Below are 24149 nucleotides of genomic sequence, written 5' to 3'. Positions count from 1 at the left end.
CAGTATTAAAAATGCATGCACGCTTCTTTTTACTTTAGAAAACTTTCGGAAACATAATTATTGAACTTTTTGCACTGCGTATGTAGGTTGGGTGTATTTTAATTTACTGACGTGTCTTGATGAATTTTTTCCAGACTAACGCTTTTTCTAAGATACGACCTAATATACGTTCTTTACAAAATGCACACATTTCTTTTTTTTCTTTTTTGGAAAAATCAAAAAGATATCGTGGCATGGAAACTACAAGTTTAATACATACTTCTTTCTGAATTTTATTTCATTTGCGTATATATTTCTTTTTTACTGCTTAAATCCCACTTTATTTCCGAAGCAATAAATGCGTTTTTTTTTTCGTAATTCAAAGTTTCGTAAAATCCATTAACATTAAAAATTAAAACAGTTCTTTTTCCACGGATGCTGATGACGTAGAAATAACTATTTAATGTATTTCTTTCTAACTTAAATTAAATTTTCTGACTTTGAGACGAGTGTAACACGGTATTTTTGAGAATAAAATAAGAAGAAAATAAATTCAGGAAAGGAAACTTTATGTCTTACCATTAAAATTAATTATTTTTGTCTCATTCACTATTTTTTCAATTTGTGTTCTTTTTTTTAACTTATATTCTTTTTGTTTTTTTTCTTTTTAAATAGCGTAAACATAAATAAGTTTGTATTGCTACTTTAAAAAGAAAACTCAGTATTTAATTGCATTTATGAATAATACACAATGGCATTTCAAATTTTGTTCTAGTTTTAAGACTGCCAAAAATTTTCAAAAATAACGGAGGCAAAGAAGAAAAGGTTTTCGTTTTTTAAGCAAAGAACATTAAAAACTATAATTTAACCTTTAAGCTGGTGAGGAGATGTGCTTTACACTCCAGATAAATTGGGCTTTTGAATTCAATTCAAACGTTTTGTAATGCTTACATACATGGCATTATATGTGTCTTACGTAATTTACGATACTGCTCCAGCAGTAATTATATGAAGAAATACATTTGGTAAATGGAGGAATCCAGTTCAATGATTGGTTCTGCAAAAGTTGACCTGAAGATCCCAAGTCACGTGACTCGACAACGCTGATTGGTTGGCACGTTTTGTGTGAAACAAGGGAAATAAACTTGATTTCTTCTAATGCTTTGCTTTAAAATCTAGTATCACCTGACTTGAGGTCTTGGCTTCACAAACGAAAGTCCCTCCATTTCATCTCTTCTCAATGCACCCTACCTCACCACTAATATTGAAAAAAAAATCACCTCAAGAGTTTCGAGTTAATTTCAATCACTTCTTCTAAAAGGTAGTCTAAGTAAGATCATTCAATTTCTGAACTTAGCAAGCTATCTTTTAAGAAGGCTTGGTTTTCTAAGTTATGTAAGTGCTAATGCGATAATCAAATCTCTCTTTTGCGTGCATTATTTCCGAAACGCATAGTTCAAAATTTGACTATTACTCTTAAATCATAACGACTCTCAATTAGTTTCCTGTAGTTGTTGTTCAAGAAATTTATGGCTGAGAGTGTTTTTTACTTTTTTTGTGGTTGAGAAAAAAAGGAGTTTTTTTTTCGTGCCTTAGAAACAACTTAGTTGAATAAACTTTTCTTCCAATAAGGGTGCATTCGGAAACAAGGATCGGTCGCCTCCGTGCTACCGTAAACGTTCGGAAACGCCTGCGGTGGAACCGGTGACGTCACTTAACCGCGTTCGGAAACGCTGCGGTCGTTTTCTAGCGGTCGACTTGGTAGGAACCTGTCGCACCGCTGTCTGAAAGCGGTTAGCGAGATCGCAAACGTCACAAAGTCTGTGTTGGCCAATCCGGTCGTGTTCCATGTTTTGATCGTAACGCACGTGACTTCCCCATCGGGAAAGTTACGCTTTGATTGGAGCGTCGTTTGCTGCTGTACCGCGGTGTAACCACGAGCGTTCGGAAACGCAGCTGTTCTACCGGAATTCCAAGATAAATTCCAAATACGTCATAACCACACCGGGCTAACCATGCGGTGTTACCGGTGGATCATTTCCGAACGCAGCCTAAGCCATACTTCATTATGTTTTATTCCAGTTGCTACTTCACAATGCTGTTTAAACTGAATTGAATTGACTCACCTAGGTTACTCGTGTGTAGATTGAATGTTTTGATGAGTTGAATTAACTAAAAAAATGATTCAACTGATTGGGAAGATAATAGTAGTGACACATAATGCCTGTTGTGCCTGATGAGTTGACTGTCGTGCAAAAGATCCCAAGCGAATCCTTCACTTTTCTACCAGGTTACACTTCCTGATCACTGCCCGTTTAAACGTTGATACCAATAAGAGCCCTTATGTGTCGGAGGCCTTATTGTCAAGTTCTTTGTTGTCTCTTTAAGCATTGTTAAACAAAAGGCAACAATTTTTCCATCGTCAGCAACAATTTTCGTCTCAATACAGCTTGATAAATCCCCATGTTGTATCTTTTGAGTTAGCTAATTAAACTACGCAAAGCTCCGGGCTTGAGAAAACATTCCCTGAGCATGGTGTATACATTCAGACCTTAATCCATTTTTTTATCTATCTGATGAGGCAGATATAAATATGTCATATCATTCCAAGAGATCCTTTAAATTAGAAATATTCGTAAGGGACACTTTATCAGTCCCTGATCTCCATTTCTGACTTTTTTTTGCCGTAGCTCTCACCTTGCCTTCAACTCAATATTTGTTTAATTGGTTTCCTTGTAAACTTAAACTAATAACATTTAACAGTTTTACACATGTCATCTGGACATGAGGTGACGTTAAGTCAAGAAACTTCAGTGCCAAACTTCTTATCTTTGGTGTTAATTTCTTGAACTATTGTGTCTTCATATTTTCTGTGAATTCCAAAATAGCTTAATTGACGTTAATATTGTCAATTGCGTCCCAAACTTGAATCTAAGAGTCATTTATCTTTGAGAAAAAGACGTAAATAACGTTAATAATTTATGTCTATTCAAATTTAAAATTAAAAAAAAACTATTTAACAATTATTGTCGCGACTTACATTTTTATCAACCTACCTGTTGTATGAATTTGGGTTAAGGAGTTTTAACTTTTTAAATGTATTAAGAACAAGAATTTGAGAGAGTGTCTCGCTTGTGATTCATGCCATTTCAGATTTTCCTCCAAAAAAATCCTTTCTTCACATTTCCATTTTAAAAGAAAAACCTTTCCTTTAAATTTCTTTTTGTTTCAATTACTTTTAGGACTTTTTTCGTTGAAAAATGTTTATCATCATGTCTACGCATGTTATTTCTTATCGTCAAAATTAGTATAACTTAACGTTAAAATCATAGATAAAACCATTAATTTTACCACTCATTAGATGCACTGCACAACATTTTAGATGCACTAAACTGCCCTTTATTTAGCTTTGAAAAGTGTAATTAAAAATATATTTAAAAATAAAAAAGACTACTTCGTCCCCATTTCTTTCAAAACAAACCGATCAAACATAGGAGCGATTTCGTTATGACATGGGTCTTATTACATGAAAAAGGAAAACTGCTATTAACTTTGTTTTGATATTCTTTAAGCGTAGGAAATCCTGTTTCAATATTACGGATAAAAATGAGGAAAAATATTTGACATTTCTTTAAAAAAACTATTTCTCATTTATAATTCAGATAACATTTTTCATTATCAATCATAATTACTATTTTCAATGATGTATTCGAGTCGATCTCTCGAACGTAATACGCAATTCTACTGTCTTTCATTCGACGAATACAGATGGATATCTTTCGTGACCTGGACTATACATAGAAAGTACATTTCATTGTGTATTTCTTTTGAAAAAGGGCTTCCCAAACTTTACTGTCAGCGGACCCCTTTCATAGACCAATATTTAGTGTGAAACCCTATTATTAGAGTGTATTACAGGACGATCTTCGTATAACACGGTCTATTTGTTCCACATAGTATCGAAACCGTGTTATATGATACTATTTTTAATAACTAGTTAACTCATTTTTTACACTAATGTCACATGTAAATTGTAAAAATTATGTCAATATGTATCGTGTTATATCGAAACAGTGTTATACGAGGACTTAGAAATAATGTGAAACATGAGATATGTACCATGCTATATCGAAACCAAGTTTCATGAAAACAAAGTAAAAATTTATTAGAGTTATTATCAAACATTAACAGAATGTCTTAAACAAAAATGAGGGAGAAATTCCATCTTTTTTTTTTTTTTTTAAATCTTTCATGTTATATCAAAACCACGAAGCATTAAATTTTCAAGTTTCGTACCGTGTGATAGCGAAACCGTGTATCAATAAACGCAAATTTGGTACCCTTGTAATATCGAAACCATGTTGTACAAGTACTGTGTTATACGAGGGACGCCTGTATAGATACTTGTAGTTTGTTGTTCATTCAGAACTTTAACAGAATCGGTTTACACTTCATATTTTTTGGACACCTTTCGAAACACGTTTCATGAACACTTTTTAAACTTCCCTGATTTAAAAATTTTTAAAGCACACTTTTGGAACAGCTTTCAAAATCACTTAACTGAGAACAATTTTAGAGCAGTTACTTGGTTCAGGATTGACACTTTTGGTAACGCATTTGAGATTATGTTTTGAACACTGACTCTTTTTTTAGAACACTTCGTAACATACTCTTTACGGCACTTTCAGCAGCAATAATGAAATTCCTTTGTTTATACCAGTAGTTTTTGCTGAGAATTTTACAGCAGCCTTGGTAAGGCAACTGGCGAGCAATGCACTGTCTTCAATCAGAGAAGGTAAATCAAAATATTTGCTGGCATCTTGACACACCAACCGACAGCGATCCCTTTGCAAAAAAAAAAAAAATCCAGTAGTATCATATTGAGAGATTGTGTTGATTGAAAGCTTAAAAAAGCTGTTTTTAAATTTGTTTTTACAGAACAAAGCAATGAATTCATTAGTGAACCCAAATTTGTTTCTAATCGGTTCTCAAATGTGTTCCCAAGCTTAACAATTCTCCTGCGCGGGGACCAATTCGGAACAGATTCGGAGCACATTTTTTACGCAGAACACTTTCTTTATAACGGAGCAGGTTCTGAACACATTTTAGTGCACGTTCAGGCAATTGGAACATTTTTGTCTGAATAAGTGTTCCATAACTTTCCAATGTCACAGAGTAAAATAAATAAAGTCAAGCTCGCTCACAAAAGGTAATGTTCAGGTAGTGAACCTAATGTTTGCCTTCTTTTTAATAACCTTCTTGAAATAAATCTGGAAACGTTCTGAACAATTCAGAAACATTCCCAAAAAAAAAGCTAGTAAAGTTTCTGGAATAATGTAGGAGCCTTTCAAGAAAACTGCAAATATTTATAGTAATATAACTTAGCACTTTTATGATTTACCAGGAAATCTTCTTATAGCAACTGTTGCCAAAGCTAAGGCAGAAATTCAAGCAGATACTCAACATCCTGCAATTCACGTTAAGCTGCAACATCCAGAGATTGCATTTCGCTCCTTGTTTGGGGTTCCTTCAACCTAGAAGGGCCGCAATTGCGATGAAGTGCGAATCACCTAATAACGATATATCTGGTAGCTTAAAACCTTTTTTTTTTTTTTTTTTCATATTAGTTAAAAGTCTACATTTATGAAGGTTGAAGCGATTCTGGAATCTTTTCGAAAAAATACTTTTCTCACAAGAAAGCCATGAATTCCTAGAAGTTGCTCGAAAATATTCTCCTTTCGGAATATTCTTACTGTGCAGTAAATAAGCAAGTAAGTGATAAAAAGTAGTTTTAACAGAAACGTTTATTACTTAGAGATGAAAATAAGTACATTTGTGCTAAGAAGTAAAAGTGTAAAAAAAAGAAAAAAAAAAAAAAAAACGGTTTGTAGCCCAAAATCACAGAATATTTTGCATATAATGACATCCGGCCAAAAGCACAACCATTTTTTCATTGAAAAAAGCTGTTCTTTGAAAATCCCGAAACACGCGTCTGCAGTAATCCGTGACTTTGTACTGCCAAAATTTTTGTTATTTCCTTTTACGTTTATTAGTGGCTTGAATTTTATAAGGTAATGAAACAAACTTTAACTGCCTAATAAAAAAAGCATTTTACTGAAGCAAAATTAGTTTTTATAAACAAATTAAGTTATAAGCAAGTAAGCGATAAAAAGTAGTTTTAATTGAAACGTGTAGTAGTTAGAAATAAATAAATTCATTTGTGCTGCAAAGTAAAAGGAAATAATTAAAGTTAGTTACGTAGCACAGAGAGATATCTTAGATGTTTAGACATACGACCAAAAGCTCAATATTTTGCATTGAAAAGAGCGTTCTTTGAAACCCCAAAAACACGTGTCGACAGCAATCTGTTGATTTGTACATATAATATTGGTAATTTCATTTTACGTTTATTAGAGCATCCAGAAGCTCACACCTCTTTGCATTGAAAAAGGTGTTCCTTGTAACACCGAAACACGTGTCTGCAATTTTTTTGCAATTTTTGTGCTTAATGACGTTGGATTACTGATTTTTTGAATTCCTTGCTTTTAGTCTTTTTTCTTTGCAAAAATGTGAAAACATTTCTTCTCCAGCCGTTACTGAATAGGTTATTAAAAATGTCAAATTTTAATAACTCTAATCTGTACTGAAATCGGTTTACATGCGGAAAATATTCTACTAAACCATGGGGAAAATATCTCAACTGCCCCTCCCCTTAAAATTTTTCATATGAGTGCCCTTGCAATGGCATATTCTCGGGTATTTTACTCCATAACTGAACCAGAGCGAAGCAACAAACATTTAAATACCGATTCTCCCCAAAAGTGCACAACAATGGAGTATAATCGAGATTTAGCTTCTGATCCTCCCATGAGGCCACGAGAAGGTGTAACCCAAACAATTACAATAATACTACTCGGTCGAGCAATTACTGGAAAAACTTTGGGTACATTATTTATGGATACCCATTTCCCATTCCACGATATTCTGGACGGTTAGGTGGTGAAAAATACATAAATTCTGTACTTTTAGTTGGAAGATCACAAAGGCTTAAAGTCTGGGTGTGGTTGCGTTAGCTATAATTTGCAGTTTTGGGGAGAAATTCTGAACGCTTAATTTACTGTAATTCTCTCGAACATCTGTAATTACTGTCGCGGACTTTATATATATGCTGAAAGGTTTCAATTAAAAATATAAGATGCAGTTTTACTGGACAGAGTTCGCTGTTGTAACTAAGTTAACCAAGTGTTTTTCTTAAAATAAAACCTAAATCAAACATAATATTGTTGTTGTTTATTCATTACATAAATGGTTTTTCATAGCATTTTAAAACAGTAGTTTTATGAAACTACGAAATAAAAAGTTGAAAGATTTTTGTCTTTTGTAAAAAGGAAAATTTTAAACAGAAAACAAACCGATATTAAAGTTTACGGCTAAAAACTGGCTGTTGATACTGGAGTAAAAAAATAAGGTTTTATAACGGGCTGAAAATATCTAAATTCGTTGGATTTTTGAATTCGTTGAACATCTGTAATTACTATGGGTGGAAGTTATGATACGAAGCTTCAATATTTAAAAAAAAAATGTTTCGGTTTTGTTAGACTGAGTTCACTGTCCAATAACTAAACTAATCAATTGCTTTCTTTACAATGCATTTGAATCCAACAGATTATAGCTTTTCTTTTTTTATCTATTATATAAATCGTTTCTTTTTTAAGCTCTAATTTCGCAAAACTACGCATCAAAAGCTGGAAAATCCTTGTCTTTAGTAAAAAGACAAGTTTAAAATAAAAGCATAAAACATAACGATAATAAAGTTTACGGACTAAAATCCGTTTTACTAAAAAGCTATAGTAAAAAAAAAGTTTTATTTTTGGACTGAAAATGTCTTCATTCTTTGGATTTGTCAATTATTTGGACAACTAAAAATGTAGGACCGGAAATCGCTTAAAAAGGTTGAACAGTTTTTAAATACTTTCTATGGGTTTAAATTTTTAATGGCATTTTTTTATTATTTCCAATACCTTCGTAAAATCAAATCATCAATTAATAACTTTCCTTTTACTTAATTTAGCTATATCTGTTTAATAACCCAAATTCAGTACTTGTACAGCAAACTCCCTATCAAGCGCGGAATAGGTGGCTCGGTAATCGAGGATAACTGAATTCGCGGATAATGCACATATCAAAGAAAAACGATGTTGGTGCCCGAAACATTTAAACACACTTATAACACTAGCACACCTGTAAACATTTAAAACACAGCTAGAGCGATAACAGGGTAGGGGAAACCCGGGCAACGTGAATACCTTAAGCTTTTCTTGATTATTGTCGTTTAGTTATAACTTAAGAAAATGAAACAAATGTTTATAATTAGTCTTTATTTATGGAACTTGCGTAATGCAATAACAGTTGTCCTTAATATTAATTACACTATTAGAAATAAGGGCCAGTTTTTAACAATGGCGTGAATATCCACTTTGCCCAACACCCTGGGTAAAGTGGATTCATTATTAGAGCAAAGCGAACAGCAACATTTTTTGTCATGAAATTAAACATTAAAAATAAAATAACTATCGAAAATTAAAAGAACATATCCGAAAACCATTTTTTTGCTACAATGGTAATTATTGTAGCTATTGCAAACAAAGAAATTAAACTTAAAAATAAAATCAACATCGAAAATAAAAGGAACACATTTAAAAACATTTTTTGCTGCAGTGCTAATTATTGTTGTTAATATACAAACAAAGAAACTGAACTTAAGAATAAAATAAGCATAGAAAATTAAAGGCTCATATTAAAAAGCATTTTTCTACAATATTAATTATTGCAGCAATTGTTGTAACAAGCAAAGATTTTTTTAAAAAAAAAAGTCAACATCCAAAATTTAGGAGCATATAAAAAAAACATATTTCTTCTATAATGCTAATCATTGCAGTTATCACAAACAAAATAATTACCATATTCGAATGCTGAACAGTCTTTATGACACCACTGAGTACAAATACGACATTGTATCCTGTTTTCCATTGGCTGATCATCTTCTTCAATGAAGATTTCATCAGAGAAAATGCACCTTATATCATCAAATTTCTTACCTTCCTTCTTCTGATCATTCTCTTATACAGTCCTATGCTTTGTAGCAGATATTTTTGATTAGTGTTTTTGGTACTTGGTCTTTTTAATAGTCTTCTGAGAAGCTTTAGTCGAAACATCATCTAGTTACTTCATGACAGTCTTTTTTTGATTTTTCAAATTTTTTCTCTTACAGTCCTTTACTGGAGTATTTTTCTGGAGTGTAGATATCTGTAGTTTTTGTTTACGTGTTATTATTGGTTTAACAGGCTGAGGAACAGGCAGTAGAACTGAAGGACTGTAGTAGTTCGTAGAACATCCAGGTTTGGGTGAAGCGGCGGGAACATCATTACCTTTGATTTATTCTGTTGTTTCAGATCCCATGAAAGTATAAGGACGGTCTTCAATGTTAGTATTGTCTTTAGATCTTAATATTGAGGGACTTCCAGGTTCGGATGAAGTGACATGTCATGACCGGGCAATCCGCTTTGCCCTTCAGGTACATTTTTGAGTTTACTAAAAATTACTAAAAAACCAGAGCCTCTAAACTCGTCGTCTGCGGATAGTTGAAAGCTACATAATCGTACATCAAATCTTACTCATAACAAAGAACATGTTCCAAATAGTATTAAAGTTATAAATGAAACACTAACCTCTGTAAACTAATATTGTTTTCCCCAAAGCATACTTTGTTCGATCACTGGCGACGAGTGAGGGGAACTTATCCCGACGTGTTTGCCCCACACGGAGCGGCAACAGGCGACCATTGCTATGACATCGCGGCTACCGGCCAACTAATTATTTGGGAGTTATAGGCGAAATTCGATTTGCCCGGGGTATCCACTTTAGGCGGGTTTCCCCTATGTAAAAATGCATGTAATATCTAAAAAATGATCGTTTATTATTACAAATGGATTACACATATACGCCAGCAAATCGTGCAAGCAGATTAACTGCATCAGATCAAGTTAGAGTACACCAATAATGCGTAAGGGAGAGGAGGTTTTTTTAAAGACTATTCTTGTCATTCACTCACGTTAATAAGTCGCGAAGATTCTAAAATCAGATATATCTAAAGTTGTAAATAGCGTGGATTTAAAAATCAGTTTTCAATTAGTCAGGTTTCGGTGTTTTTAGAAAGCTTGATGTCATTGGAAGGGAGAGGGGAGAAATAGCAGGAATGTCTGAAAGTAAATTGTGCACTGGTTAAATTAAAATGTGAGCATTTATCTATATTTGGTTAATTGTCTCTGAAAAAAAAACCTTGGAGGGTGTGAAAGCTTGCAAATAAACCGCCCGCTATACTGAAAAATTAACATAATTTCTTTTAGGATTCTTTTGGTGCTTTGAAAACCATAAAGATTTTTTTTTGTCGCGAAAAACTTCAGGCTCATTATATTTTCTATATATTTAAAAAGTATCTGTGTCGAAGAAGATTTAAAACTTAAGTTCAAGGGTTAATTGTCTCACAAGGATAATCTTTCCATTTTAGCCCATAGTATTTTGCACTATTTCTCATATTCCACACTGAAACAACAAAGGTTAAAATTTATTTATTCGTATGTGTTAATTTACACCAATTTAGATTTATATGTGTATGAATTTTTAAGTTCCAATTTTTAAAATTGCTCAAAAGTCGTTGGGCCGCCGTAACATGAGACAACGTAGAGTCAGCTTTTGAACGGGCGATCATTCGGAAGTGCAACCAGGTAAAGGAATTGCCTTACATCCTTCACACGAGTCAACTGTGTTAAAGTTTTGCTGGACTCGATAGTGGAGGATAGGTGAAGACAGAAAATAAGAACGAGAGTTTACGCCCATAATGTGCAACATCAATGTTTATGACTTTGAATGTTGTTCTCAGAAGAAAAGAACTATCGAATCCAGGCTATTAATGAGAGGGAAAAAAAAACATGCTTTGAAAACATCGATTTCGATGCAATTTTCCATTAAGAGAAATTAGCTTTTGTCAACGCTTGAAAATCATTTTTGAGAAGGATTTTAATGGAAACTTTTGAAAACAGATTACATTTTCATTGGAAATTATACAACATATTCCATATTAGGGGGGAAAAATATGTCACTAAAATGCTACATCTGATGCATAAAGAACTCGCTATTCTTCGAACGTGTAGAGACAACGGTGGCCATGGCCGTCATTCGTAAAATTATCTACCTCCTGTAGTTTTAAGAGTTCATGTTACAAAATGCGTGTCTGTTGAAATAATAAATAACCACGTCAAATAGCATTAATTGCAGATTACTGCGTACACGTGTTTCAGAGTTATAGACAACGCCTTCTCTCTTCATCTCTAAGTTCTTTTTTTTTTTTCATTGAAAATTTGAGGGTTTCCTTGTTACTCCGAAACACTTTCCTGCAGTAATCCACAATTTGTGCTATTTGACGTTGTTATTTCTGATATATATGTATATTTTTAGGCACGACGGAATTTATTCAACTTACATGTCTGTTACTTAACCAAAAGTCACTCCTATAGAGAGAGTTTAGTAAAAAGCTTGTATATCTTTCCGTTCACAGACAGTATCTTTAGTACTTCTAGAAAATATAGTGTAAAATCTGTGTTGCTTAAAGAGTTAATTTTCAGGTTATAAAAACTCTTCTCATGCAAAAATAATTCACCTTTTTCCAAATGTGATAAAACAAAGATGGTCATGTTGCACAAAAGTATTCACCTTTCGTAACTTCATTAGTAAAAAATTACAAACTCAAGCGGTAAAGTACCGAAAATCAGTATATAGCAAGATTTTAATGAAAACTTTAAAAATGATTCACAGAAACTGCTTTGAGTATTTTCGGAAACTAAACAATAAATTCCAATTTGAGGGGAAACTTTTTTATGTATCTATTTTTCATGCAAAAAGAAACCACTCTTCTCCAAACGAGTTGAGACAATGGCCGCCTTGCACAAACGTATCCTCCTTCCGTATAATTTCAGGAGTTAAACGTTATAAAAAATTATTCTGTAAACTCCCAAAAATCACTCTATGGCAAGATTTTAACAACCTCTTTTAAAATATATGTATTGATTCACAGAAACAGTTTCGAGTATTTCTGAAATTTAAACAATAAATTTCATTTTTCGTAAAAATAATTATTTATGCCTCTATTTCACATGGAAAAAAGAACCCACTCTTCTCCGAGCGTGATGAGACATAGATGATCGTCTTGTACAAAATTATCCACGTCCCGTAATTTAAGGAGTTAAGTGTTACAAAATACGTGTCTGTAATTTCTCTAAAATCACTCTATAGTGATATTTTAATTAAACTTTAAAAAATATACCTTTATGTTCACAGAAAATGTTTTGAGCGCTTCAGGAAAATATTCAGGAAAATCTATTTTGCTTAAAGAGTTGATATTCGAGGCTAGAAAATTTCTTCTCATGCAAAAATAAATGAGCTCAAAGGGACCGCGATATTTGCTCGTTAGAAACGAGTGCTCATAAAAAAACGGGTTCGTGAAAAAATCACAAAACCTCAAACACTGGCTGTGTGTGTGATTTCTATTCCTTTGCAGTACCAAAGAGTTTAGTTAACATGCTTTGAACTGTTTTATTGTCCCTTTCTTGCTTTACTGTTTTCGATAAATGTTCATGGCTCGAAAAACATTGTCACTTGAACCCCAGACTTCCGAAACAGTTTGACGCTTTTCTGTATGTCAAAAGCAACTGACTATATAGAACTTGGTTCAACTTGAAGTTCTTCCCATTTGTCGTTACCTTCGTCGCTTTCATGATTTTTTTTCTTTTACTTTATTTTGAATTAGAACTTAAATAATAACCTCGGAAGTATATTTGAAGTGATTAAATTATCCGGAACTAATCAACGACTGCTTTTCAAATGATCCTTTATTCCACAAATTAAAGGAACGTGCAGTCATAACTTGTTCTCAACATTTCTGACTCATCACTAACTATCGATTAACTTCGGAAAGTTACAGGAATTAGACAAAGAAAAGATAAACCGAGCTGGAGGTCCATAGAAATTTTTTAAATCACAAAATACTGCTCGCTTTAAGTGGGGTTTGCTCTTTAAAATCAAGATATGCTCCCGTAGATGCAACAAGGTACCAAACAAGCAATTTTGATTTCCTCGTTGAATCCGGGTTCTCGTTAAATCAGAGGTCGTCATAAGCGAGTTCAACTGTATTATAGTCAATACAAAAGTAGTAGCATTAAATTAAATAAATGCACGTTATACAAATATCGTTTTGCGTAAAATATTTTTTCTGCCTCTATTTCTCTTGCGAATAGAACCCTCTCTTCTCCGAGCGTGCTGAGACAAATATGGCCGCCTTGCACAAAATTATCCACGTCCCGTAATTTCAGGAGTTAAACGTTACAAAATACGTGTCTGTAATTTCCCGAAAATGACTCTCTAGCGGGATTATAATAAAAGCTCTTGAGGGAAAGCGTCCAATCGCTCCGAGCCAAAAGGCGCGATTACTGCTTTGCGTGCTTGGTGTGGAAGATTTGTAATAATGTTATTTCCGAAGGAACGTCAGAAGCAAAAAGACGCATAATGTACTACCATTATAAACACGATGCATTTGATATCGGTGGAAAATAAAATCTGGCAATTTTTGGAGCGTAAGTGTGGTAAAAATGTTTTCTGGTAGGAAATTGAGACCGTATGGCTTTTGACAAAAGCAAAAGATCACGTTTTTAATTAACTTTCTCGCAGTTAATGACTATATGTCTGGTTGCTCAGAGATCATAAACATAAGGTGTACGCTTGGATCGCAAAGAAGAATTGTTTTTTACTGTTTGTTTGAAAATTTATGTCAACGAGTTGGAATGCTTTAATTTTTTTAAAGACAAAGAAAAATTACAAATACAAAAGAAAATAACAATGGTGCAAGGCTTCTATGAATTTTTATTAATGTTACTCCAGAGAGATATCTGTGGCAAAAACGACAAATAATGTACTGCTATAATAAACACAATGCATTTTGTATGAGTGGAAAGAAAAATCTGCAACTTTTCACAGCGTAAGTGCGATAGAAATGTTGTCTGGTGGGAAATTGGGACCATATATATTTGACAAATGCAAAGTATCATGCCTTGAGAATCTTCTTACGGTTAGTGACTATTTCTGGACGTCCATAGACCATAATCATAATTCAGTAAGTTACCGCCCTATAACCAGGGGTAAGGCATAATCATAATATTTAATCTTTCATTGTTTGCGAAAGTGAATTGTTAGTATTTGTTTGAAAGCTTAATCTAAACAATTCATTCTATTTTTTTAAACTTATCATATTAGAAAGAAATATCATACATTCGTAACATAACAATAAAGGTACAGGACTTCTTCACAATTTTTTTAGAAATGCTATCATTTTATCTTCTTTCAGAAAACATAGCTGTATTTTATTTATCTAATATTGGCAAAGATGTGCGACGGTTAAGCTCCGGTTACGAATGTCTCCTACGATTTAAAATGAATGGAACTATAAGAGTCAATATTTTACGCTTAAACTATTAAGATAATATTCGTGCAGATGTTTCAGCAAATTCGACCTATAACTGCATATTTGATGCTAAATTGAATAAAACTATTTTCGAGCTACAGTGCGAAAATCCAAGCTATGCATAAAGGAAGATTTTTTTTCTGACATATCTATAAACAAAAGAAGCACTTATGATTCAAATTAAAATTACATCAGTAATTTTCCTTGCAGACATCATTTTTACAAGTATTATCTCCACTTCAAACTTACATGCTTAACTGCTTTTCTGTCCAAATATCCTGTTTTTAAGACAACTATGATGTTATTTCACAGATAATTCCATCTACTGCCTTTAACTTTGTATCATTTAAGCATTAAAAACAAAGAAAGCTCCTAATAACGTTTTAAATGTAAGTATTCCAACGGTTTAACAGAAAAAATCATAACGTTTTATTACAAAAATGAAGACTTTAATATCAAAATCAGCTTAATTTCTTTGTTTTAAATAATTAGGGTGCTAAAAAAACATTTTACTATCTGACTACTTAACTTTTTCAAAAGATTATATTCATTTGAAATATATTCATTGTAAGAGTTCTTTATTAATTTATCAGTACAATATCACTTGCTGATAAAAATAACTAAGATTAGGCTGGTTTTGAAGTAAATCGGAATTATTTAATTTTTGTTCCTTGAAATTAATTCCATTCAAGTTGCATGTCGTTTCTCGATTTTATTCCATTTATTATTATGTGCAGTAAATAATTGGAATAAATGAGCAATTTATTGTAATAATGTTGCTGCTGATGCAGACTGGTTAGCGTGGTTGTAAGACGCTGATCTTCTACGCCTTTATCTCGGGTTCTAACAAAATTTGGCCAGTCAGAGGGATTTTGAGATACAGAAAATCGTTAGTGCCTATGCTGTATGAGTATGCGGCATGTAAAAGGTCTCCTGGGTAGGTGTTTGGCTTTGAATGCCCCCGGAAAAATTAAATTCCTAGTGCTGTTTCGCAAAAAGAGCCTAGGGGCTTCCTTCTGGTGGAAACTGGGAGTCAAAACGTTCTGTGCCATTGACATCCGCACCTTAATGGCGGCACATGAAAGACTGGATGTTATTTTAAAGGAATGCACTAGGTGTGAAAAAGGCTAAGATTTTTAGCAGCAGTTTTTGTCCTGATTTAGATTCGAATTGCTTTGTTGCGTGATAGTACAAAAAAAGTATTAAATTGCAATGAACAATAAAATCAATTGGTTTTTACTTTGCGCAAAATTTCTAGACAAATTTTAGTACCAAAAAAAAAAAAAACTTTCGATACTAAAAGATGTGTAAAATTATAAGCATTAAAAAGTAAAGTCTAACTAATTGATTAAACGCAATTTTTTTATAAAATATAAGCCAATATCTTATATATAATTTAGCGACGCACTGATTTACTTTTCTCCACAATACCCCTCCTCTTAGCTTTCAAACTTTATTTCCACCGACGTACTGATGTGCTACAATAAGTTGTGAATGCCTTTTGATAATTTACAGAAAATATTGCAGATATGTAATGCATGTGATGATCTTGATTTTTTCCCCATTTACATCCAAGCAGTGACTTCTTTTGAAACAAGCTCTGCTAATTATAGATAAATACAACCTTATAGTAAGTAACCACAATTTCGTATATGCAATGTAACCACGTACTTATGTACTATAATAAGATGTGAACAACTTTCTAATACTATTCAAAAAAAAATCAGATACGAGATGATTTTGACACTTTTTTCTTCTTTTCATTTACATCCAGACAGTGAATTATTCTGAAAAACTGTTAATTATACAGAAGTAAAGCCTTTCAGTTATGTAACTTGTTCACAATAATAACAATTGAAAAAGAAACAAACCATTTGTAATATTTATATATTAAGCTTTGTACCAAACGCTTCATATAAGAAATCTTTCAGCATACACGTGATATATGTCATTTAAAAACTTCTTCTCGTTAAAAAAAATATATTTCAAATAATTTGTGACATAATCCAACTGTTCGTGTCGGAAAATCATTGTTAAACAGAAAATAGTCACGTGTATTTCTAGGAAAAATTTTTTGTTTATTGTTTATTTATTAATCACAACTAAAAGAGAATACAAGCAGCAGAGTAAAAGTTTCCATCGAAAAAATTTCTGTAAAATATTTTTAGTGAAAAGAGATAGGTGCTCAAAATAAAGCAGCATTACTTATGCAGCTCAGGAAACGCGATAGAATAATTTATTCGAGTAGTGACTTAAAATCATTTCACATTACCCACGCAAATACAATTACATGGGCTTAAATAGTCAGAGCAGAAACATTATTTTTATGTCACATATTTGGGTAACACTGCAGCTATAAGACTTATGTTTGCTAAAGGACAAAGAAAATTATTTTTCACCCTAGGTGTGGACTCTAATTACAGCACATAGGTCAACTTGTCACAAATAATTCGAGAAAAGTTCTCAATCTCGAACATGCGACGTATAATTTTGATTTTAATGAGAGTAATTTGTTAAAAAAAGTTGTTACATAGTATTTATGTCGTTTAAGCGTATTATTGTTATTTTTTTTGAAATACAATGAAAATTTATTCTGGTTTGTAATGGTTGCACACATCTCTACGCTCATCTTTATCTTTTGTGTCCAAGTTATGTAGCAGGAAGTGGTTACTTCGTGATAATTTGTGACTTGTGCCTCTTAAAGGATTGTTAAAAATACTTTTGTCGTTTCTTGAAAATGCCACCAAAGGTTTAATTGCACAAGTTTCTACTCTTTTCTTTACCTTTTATATCCAAGTTATCTGGAAAAAAGTGGCGATCTCACATGTAATTTGTGATTAATGTCATCTTAAGGCTTGTTAAAAATACTTTAACCGCTTTTTGAAAATGGCACCAAAGGTTTAATTGCACAAGCTCCTACGCTTATCTTTTTCTTTTATATCTAAGCTATGTAGAAGGAAGTGGTGACTTCGTGATAGTTTGATTTGTGCCTCTTAAAGGATTGTTAAAAATACTTTTGTCGTTATTTGAAAATGCCACCAAAGGTTTAATTGTACAAGTTTCTACTCTTTTCTTTACCTTTTATATCCAAGTTATCTGGAAAGAAGTGGCGATTTCCCGTGTAATTTGTGATTAATGCCATTTTAAGATTTGTTAAGAATACTTTAATCGCTTTCTGAAAATGTCACCAAAGGTTTAATTGCACAAGCTCCTACGCTTATCTTTTTCTTTTATATCTAAGCTATGTAGAAGGAAGGGGTGACTTCATGATAGTTTGCTATTTGTGCCTCTTAAAGGATTGTTAAAAATACTTTTACCGCTTTTTGAAAATGTAAACTAAGGTTTAATTGCACAAGCTTATTCGCTTATCTTTATCTTTGTAAAATGAAGTGGTGGATTCATGAAAATTGGTGATTTGTGACGGATTTATTTCATTTTAGGGCTTGTTAAAAATCTTCACCACTTTTGGAAAATGTCACCAAAAAATAAATAAATAAATAAATAAAACATTTTGAGTTTTATTTTGGAATCTTTGCCAAATACCACCATGTCGAAACTGTATTTATTTTTTATTCAAATTTTGGAATGTACGTATACGACCAAAAGGTCGTTGAATGGTATGTGGGCATTTCTGTAAGAACGTTTGTAATTTTTTTATGGTCTCACTAATTCGCAAAACTATGCAATACATCAAACAAAACTTTGCTTTTGATGCCAGTTAATTCGATGATAGGGGGGGGGGCATTTCTAGGTAAGCTTCTTTGACGCACTAAAAGTAATGCAAGGTTTTAAAACTAAATTTCTGCACTGCCAATCGTTCCAAGGAGGTTGGCGAAATCATCATTATCGGTAAGCGCAACTACTACAAGTCAAAAATTAAGAATTAAAACAAAAATATGATATTGAGATGGACCCTAACAAAGCTTGGAGCTGCCTAAACTTTAGTAACTGCCATCTTTAGTAAAAAACCTCGAAAATACCACCCATCATTTTCAAATGGCACTTGAAAACTTTTTGCATTATTTATTAATTTATTTTACTTACTCAACTCTAAAGTTTTACACAGGGGAAATTTTTTTTTCTGGAGCATAGCTCCATATTTTTAGCGTACGAAAAACTGCATGATGTTTCTATTAAAGATATTGATGGTTAAAAACTACTCACAAACATAACTCCTTGCATTAAAAGTAAATTCATCTAAAAATGCTAACGTAACATGCAATAGTTAACTTTTTAAATTAAAAGACGCTTATATTGTAGAACCTATGATAGAATAAAGAGCTAGTTTTACAAATTCGATGATGTTATAGCAAATAAAAAAGAATAGCTCTTTTATTTGTGGTCGAACTTTTTTTTTTCTTTTTAGTTTAGGATCCAGAATTTGCTCGAGTTTTAAATATTTCAAAATATTTGCTCGTGTTTACTGTTAATCCAATACGCTACCCCTGGCTTATTGAATCCGTTTTATGAGCTACATTTTAATCTCATTTCCCAGAGTAAAACTTTTGCAATTCTCATTTGAAATGCGAATAAAACATCAGTTTAATATCTTGTTGGAAAGCTCGGCTTATTGATTTCATCAAACAGGAATTTCTTTCGAGAATTTAATAATTTAAAAAAATGTATGGCAGATAAACATAGTTACTATATTAAACAGTTACTATATTGCAATTCAATAATAACTAAGAAAGATGATTTAAATTTTCTAGTAATCTCATATATCAAAATTACTACACAAAATTTTTTTACGAGAAAACTTATGATACTAAAACATCTATTAAAACAGCGTTTCTTAATTCCTTTTAAATGCTCACTGTTTTCGTGGAACCCTTAGTTATTTTGTCAATAGTTTGCAGTGCGCAGCTAAGGTTCTGGTTGAGAGGGAGTCCTTGTTCTTACCTCAAAGAGACTATCACATTAAATATTTGTCGTTAAACTGATAATTAAATAGACTTCATTATGCACCATGGTAATTACTGCTTACTGCAAATTATGATTAATATTAAAACTATTATGTTGTGGTCATCTCGAAACTTTCTTCTATATCTTTCTAATATTTTTGATTCTACCCCATGCTTGACGAGGAAGCAATATTCCCAACAAAAACAAAATTACACATGCAAAAACATGACGACCATCCTAATGTCTGAATTATCTCGAAAGCAATGCAAAGAGCGAAAACTAAAAGTTATTTTAAAAGCTTAGCATGAATTATTTACAAATATTTTATTTGTTAACAAACGTAAGATGGCAACAGTTAAAAATTTTAAATCATTGAGATAATATTTCCGATCTTTTCTATCCAATGAAAATCACGAGAAATACGCAGACGATAGTCTATTACGATTTAACTTTCTTATTGTTGCATTAATAAAGCTATTTTTATTCTCAAAAAAAAAAAAAAAAAAGAACAGAAAGAAAGAAAATCAGCACCTCTTGGAGCGATTGGCGCCAAAAATAAACCAACGCCCGTTTACATATAGATTCACGTTTATTCCAAATTTCATTCAGAACGTACCATTACTTCGTAAGATATGGAACTCACAATGGAAAAAAAGAGAACATTCGATCGCGCCACCCCCTTTTCAGCTGTTGGCACCAAAATAGAATCAGCTCTTATACCCTCTAAGGGCAACTTGTAGATAAATTTGTGTTTGATTCCGTTCATTATTTCTTAAGATACAGCAATCACAATTGACTACAAAAAATTTCTTTAGCTCAACAGCCGTTTGAGCTAATGACACCAAAATTGAATCAGCACCTCTACCTGTTAGGGATAACGCATGGATCAAATTTTGCTTGATTCCGCCAATTCCTTTTTTAGAAATAGCAGGCACGAATAACTCAAAAAACGTTCCATTGCTCAACCTCCCCTTGGAGGAATTTGCGCCAAAAACCAATGGACACAAGTTCACATAGCGGCACATATGTGTACCAAATTTCGGTCGATTTCTTGCGGTAGTGTTTGCTGTAGAGAGGTCACAAAAAACTGATGTGACACTCACATAGACACAGACATACAGACACACACACACGCACACACACACACATACACACAGACATTTTCCAAAAATGGTCGAAATGGACTTAGCACACCTCAAAACGTTTGAATCCGTCAAAATTCGAAATTCGAAAATTTGCACAAATCCAATACTTCCTTCTATATATTGGATATAGAAAAAAGTAAAAACACCAAAACACACAAATTTGCATAGGCAGCTGATGCCCCAAGAACGTGGGGGGTTAAAAGGAGGTGCGGGGAGGGGACATGTTTGGTGGGCGACACACCCTTAATGCTAATTTTTTTTCTTGAAAAATTGAGCAATTGCATTTTTACGTCATTATTAATGAATTGACATTCTTCCAAAAATTCGAGAAACGGACTCAAAAATCGGGACCAGATGGCCACACAAGATTCCCTCCCACAAAATCAAAGTTTCATTTTAATTTTTACGGAATAATAACATGGAAAAAGCATAAAACAAGCACCTATTAAGTCAGTTCTTTCTCTAAACACGTGAATAGATCATCACTATTATTTTTCATCTGACCCTTAGATTTGAACTTAGAAAATTGGAGGGCAAAATGCATTTACTGTTGAAAGTGAGAGAGTAATAGTCACCTTTGCCTCCTCGTACGAGCCGCCTATGTCTATTTGTGATTCTGAGTGAGTATTTTTAAAAGGTATAAATCAGTATTAATGCATGAGTAAAATGATTAAAGTACTTTATTAGTTAGGAAAAGAAATACTGACGTGTTTTACCTACAATAGTGTTAATTAATCAATAAAATTTACAAATAAAAAGGTTTTTTTAAACTTAAAAACTAAAATGTGTCTTGTTTTACAACAATTTTAAAGTTATTTATGAATCAGAGATTTTTATGTCACTGTATGTTATGTTGACTTAAATTGGTCTTCACTCGTTAAATGTTTAAATTCTGCTGCCATAGATACTGGGAAAGTGACTAGTATTAATAATAGAATATTTGAAATTTACGTCAAAAATCGTAATTTTAGGCAATATTTGGTAATGATGCAGGATAGGGAATTTGGGGTGTCTTTCCATAAATTTTCAATATTGAAGTCCCTTTTAAACTCTCTTTGGTGATATGAGGAGGTCAGTAACTTCTTCCGGAGTTTTTTTCGAAATTGAAGCGTTTAAAAGCGAGAAAGAGGTGCTTTATGACTGATCTTGGAAAAAATTCAAAGTCGAATCTCATAAGCAGTTTCAGGCGACGAATAAAATTATTCCTATAGTGGTTAATTCTGATAAGAAAGTAAAAGTAAACTTATTTTTAATTTCAGGAAAGCCTTTTTATCGATTTTTTTCAGTGACAAATTTGAAAGATGTGGAATGAAAGCATGCAAGTCTCAGGATATTCTTTAAACCGATATTCTAATAAGCGGGCTTGACTGTATATATGAAACGCATAAGAGAAAATGATCACATTTTCACTAGGAAAATTCGGAATGAATAGTTCCCAAAAGTGATAAAATGATGCTTCTTGCAATGCGTCATTATTCGGAGGGGTTGTAAGTGCCATGACACATCGCAGTGTCATTGCGGCCGAAGAGGTCCCCCAGTGACTCCCCTCTACTTCAAAGCAGCTGCAAGAGAAAGGTGTCAAAGCGCTGGCTTATTATGATTTCGTCTCTTAGCGTTTCACCCTTTCTCCTGCTGAACTTGCCAGGAGGAGTTGACGTACGTCAAAATGTTGAAGAGGTTTTTATCTAAATTTATAATATAAAATATTAAAAGACGTGAAGATGATTTTTTTTTTATATTTCTGTTAAAAATGAAGAAAATATATCGATAATGAAATATGGAACACAGTGAAACATTGATTAACAGATGTGATAGGCACCAGGCTATTTTCGGTGAATCAAAATTTTTGAACAACAGAGGAATACTTAGGGACGGCGAAGTGGTGATTCTGCATTTTAACAGCTTTACATATTTTAATTGTAAATGTGATCTGTTTATTTAATTAAGTATAATTTGTAACAATATATTTGTTCAATAGATATTACACAAGCCGGAAAATGCAGAAATGTATATTGGACAATTCTCAATATGAAAAATAAAAAGGGAAAATAAAAGAATTCATCACCAATCAAGAAGAAAACTTGCAAACTTGGAAATGAAAGTCACTAAGTACCATACCACACCCTTTTTTAGGCGAATGAGAATTAAAAAAAAGGTATTAAAAATCATTCATTGGATTTCTGAGCTAGGCAATGATGATTTTTTGAGATTTATAAGTGTCCTAGCAATATCTAACAGTCAAAGCAGAAATATTTAATAGGTCGAAGCGTCCCTGTTATACTTCCGTTCAAAAAGATAGTTTTTTTCGGATCAGATATTGCCTGAAATGTTGTGTTTTAAGGGAAAAGGATGCATAGACATAACGACTCACCAATTACACATTTACCCACTTGAAATAATTATTTGATTTTTCTGTTAAATGTCTGAATTAAAAGAAAAAAAAAGAATTAATTTGAATTTTGACATCTTGAATTTAAATTATGTTTTCTGCAATCATGGGTGTGTGTGTGTGTAGGCGGGTGTGTTTGTCTGTATGCAAGCATGTGTCTGGGTATGTGTGTAGTGGTGTGTGTATGTGTGTATGCAGGTGTGTGTGTGTGTATGCAGGTGTGTGTGTGTGTGTATGCAGGTGTGTGTGTGTGTGTATGCAGGTGTGTGTGTGTGTATGCAGGTGTGTGTGTGTGTGTGTGTGTATGCAGGTGTGTGTGTAGGATATAGACACAACCGGGAGACGGTTTCCGCTAGAGAGCATCATCGGTAGGGGCCGTTCGACGGTGGTGCTGTAGAGGAAGACAGGGGGAAAATAAAATCAAAATGCGCCAAAAAACAGTCGAATGAGAACAATAAACAATGTGATTGCTCAAAAAATTACTGTTTTTACTTTAGCTCTTTGAAGCATAAAATTTATGTGATATTATTATTCCATCTCGGATGCATCGTTTTCTGCCTATTCCATTTTTGTTTTCAGATTTTATATAGGTTTATACCATAGAAATAAGTATTTATTATTTTTTATTTTGACTTACTAATCGTTTCTATTTTCCTTTAAAACACCATCAGGAAATCTTGACACTTTGCTTTCAATACTTACATACAATGAATGAATAAAAAATGAATTTTATATAAGTTAAACTATTCACCGATAAGTAAAAAATTCCGCGAGTCAAATAAATACTTCACTTTTCTTTTAACATGCGTTTTACTTTCTCTCTCCAAAAATCGTTATTTTTTTATTAATTTTCAATTTTTCTGTAAAAAAATAAACTTTAAATTTTACTGTCAATGATAACATACAATGAATAAATAAGGGACGCATTTTACTTTTTTTTTAATTCAAGAAACTTTTAGAGCATACTTTAGATTTTCAGTAAAAACCATTATTAAGAGGAATGATCATTTCTGATTTCCTTTTCAAGGAAAATGTCTTCTTTTGAACGATTTTTTGCGTGCGGCCATTTCTGTTCTATAAAATGTCGATCCGAACGTCACAGCCAGAAAATTGATGATGGCTTACGTAAAAACTTAGTTCTCATAAATAAAACTGAAACTGCGTT

This window comes from Uloborus diversus, chromosome 9 (genome assembly GCF_026930045.1).
Source record: "Uloborus diversus isolate 005 chromosome 9, Udiv.v.3.1, whole genome shotgun sequence".
Classification (NCBI taxonomy): domain Eukaryota; kingdom Metazoa; phylum Arthropoda; class Arachnida; order Araneae; family Uloboridae; genus Uloborus; species Uloborus diversus.
This window is presented reverse-complemented; position numbering follows the sequence as displayed.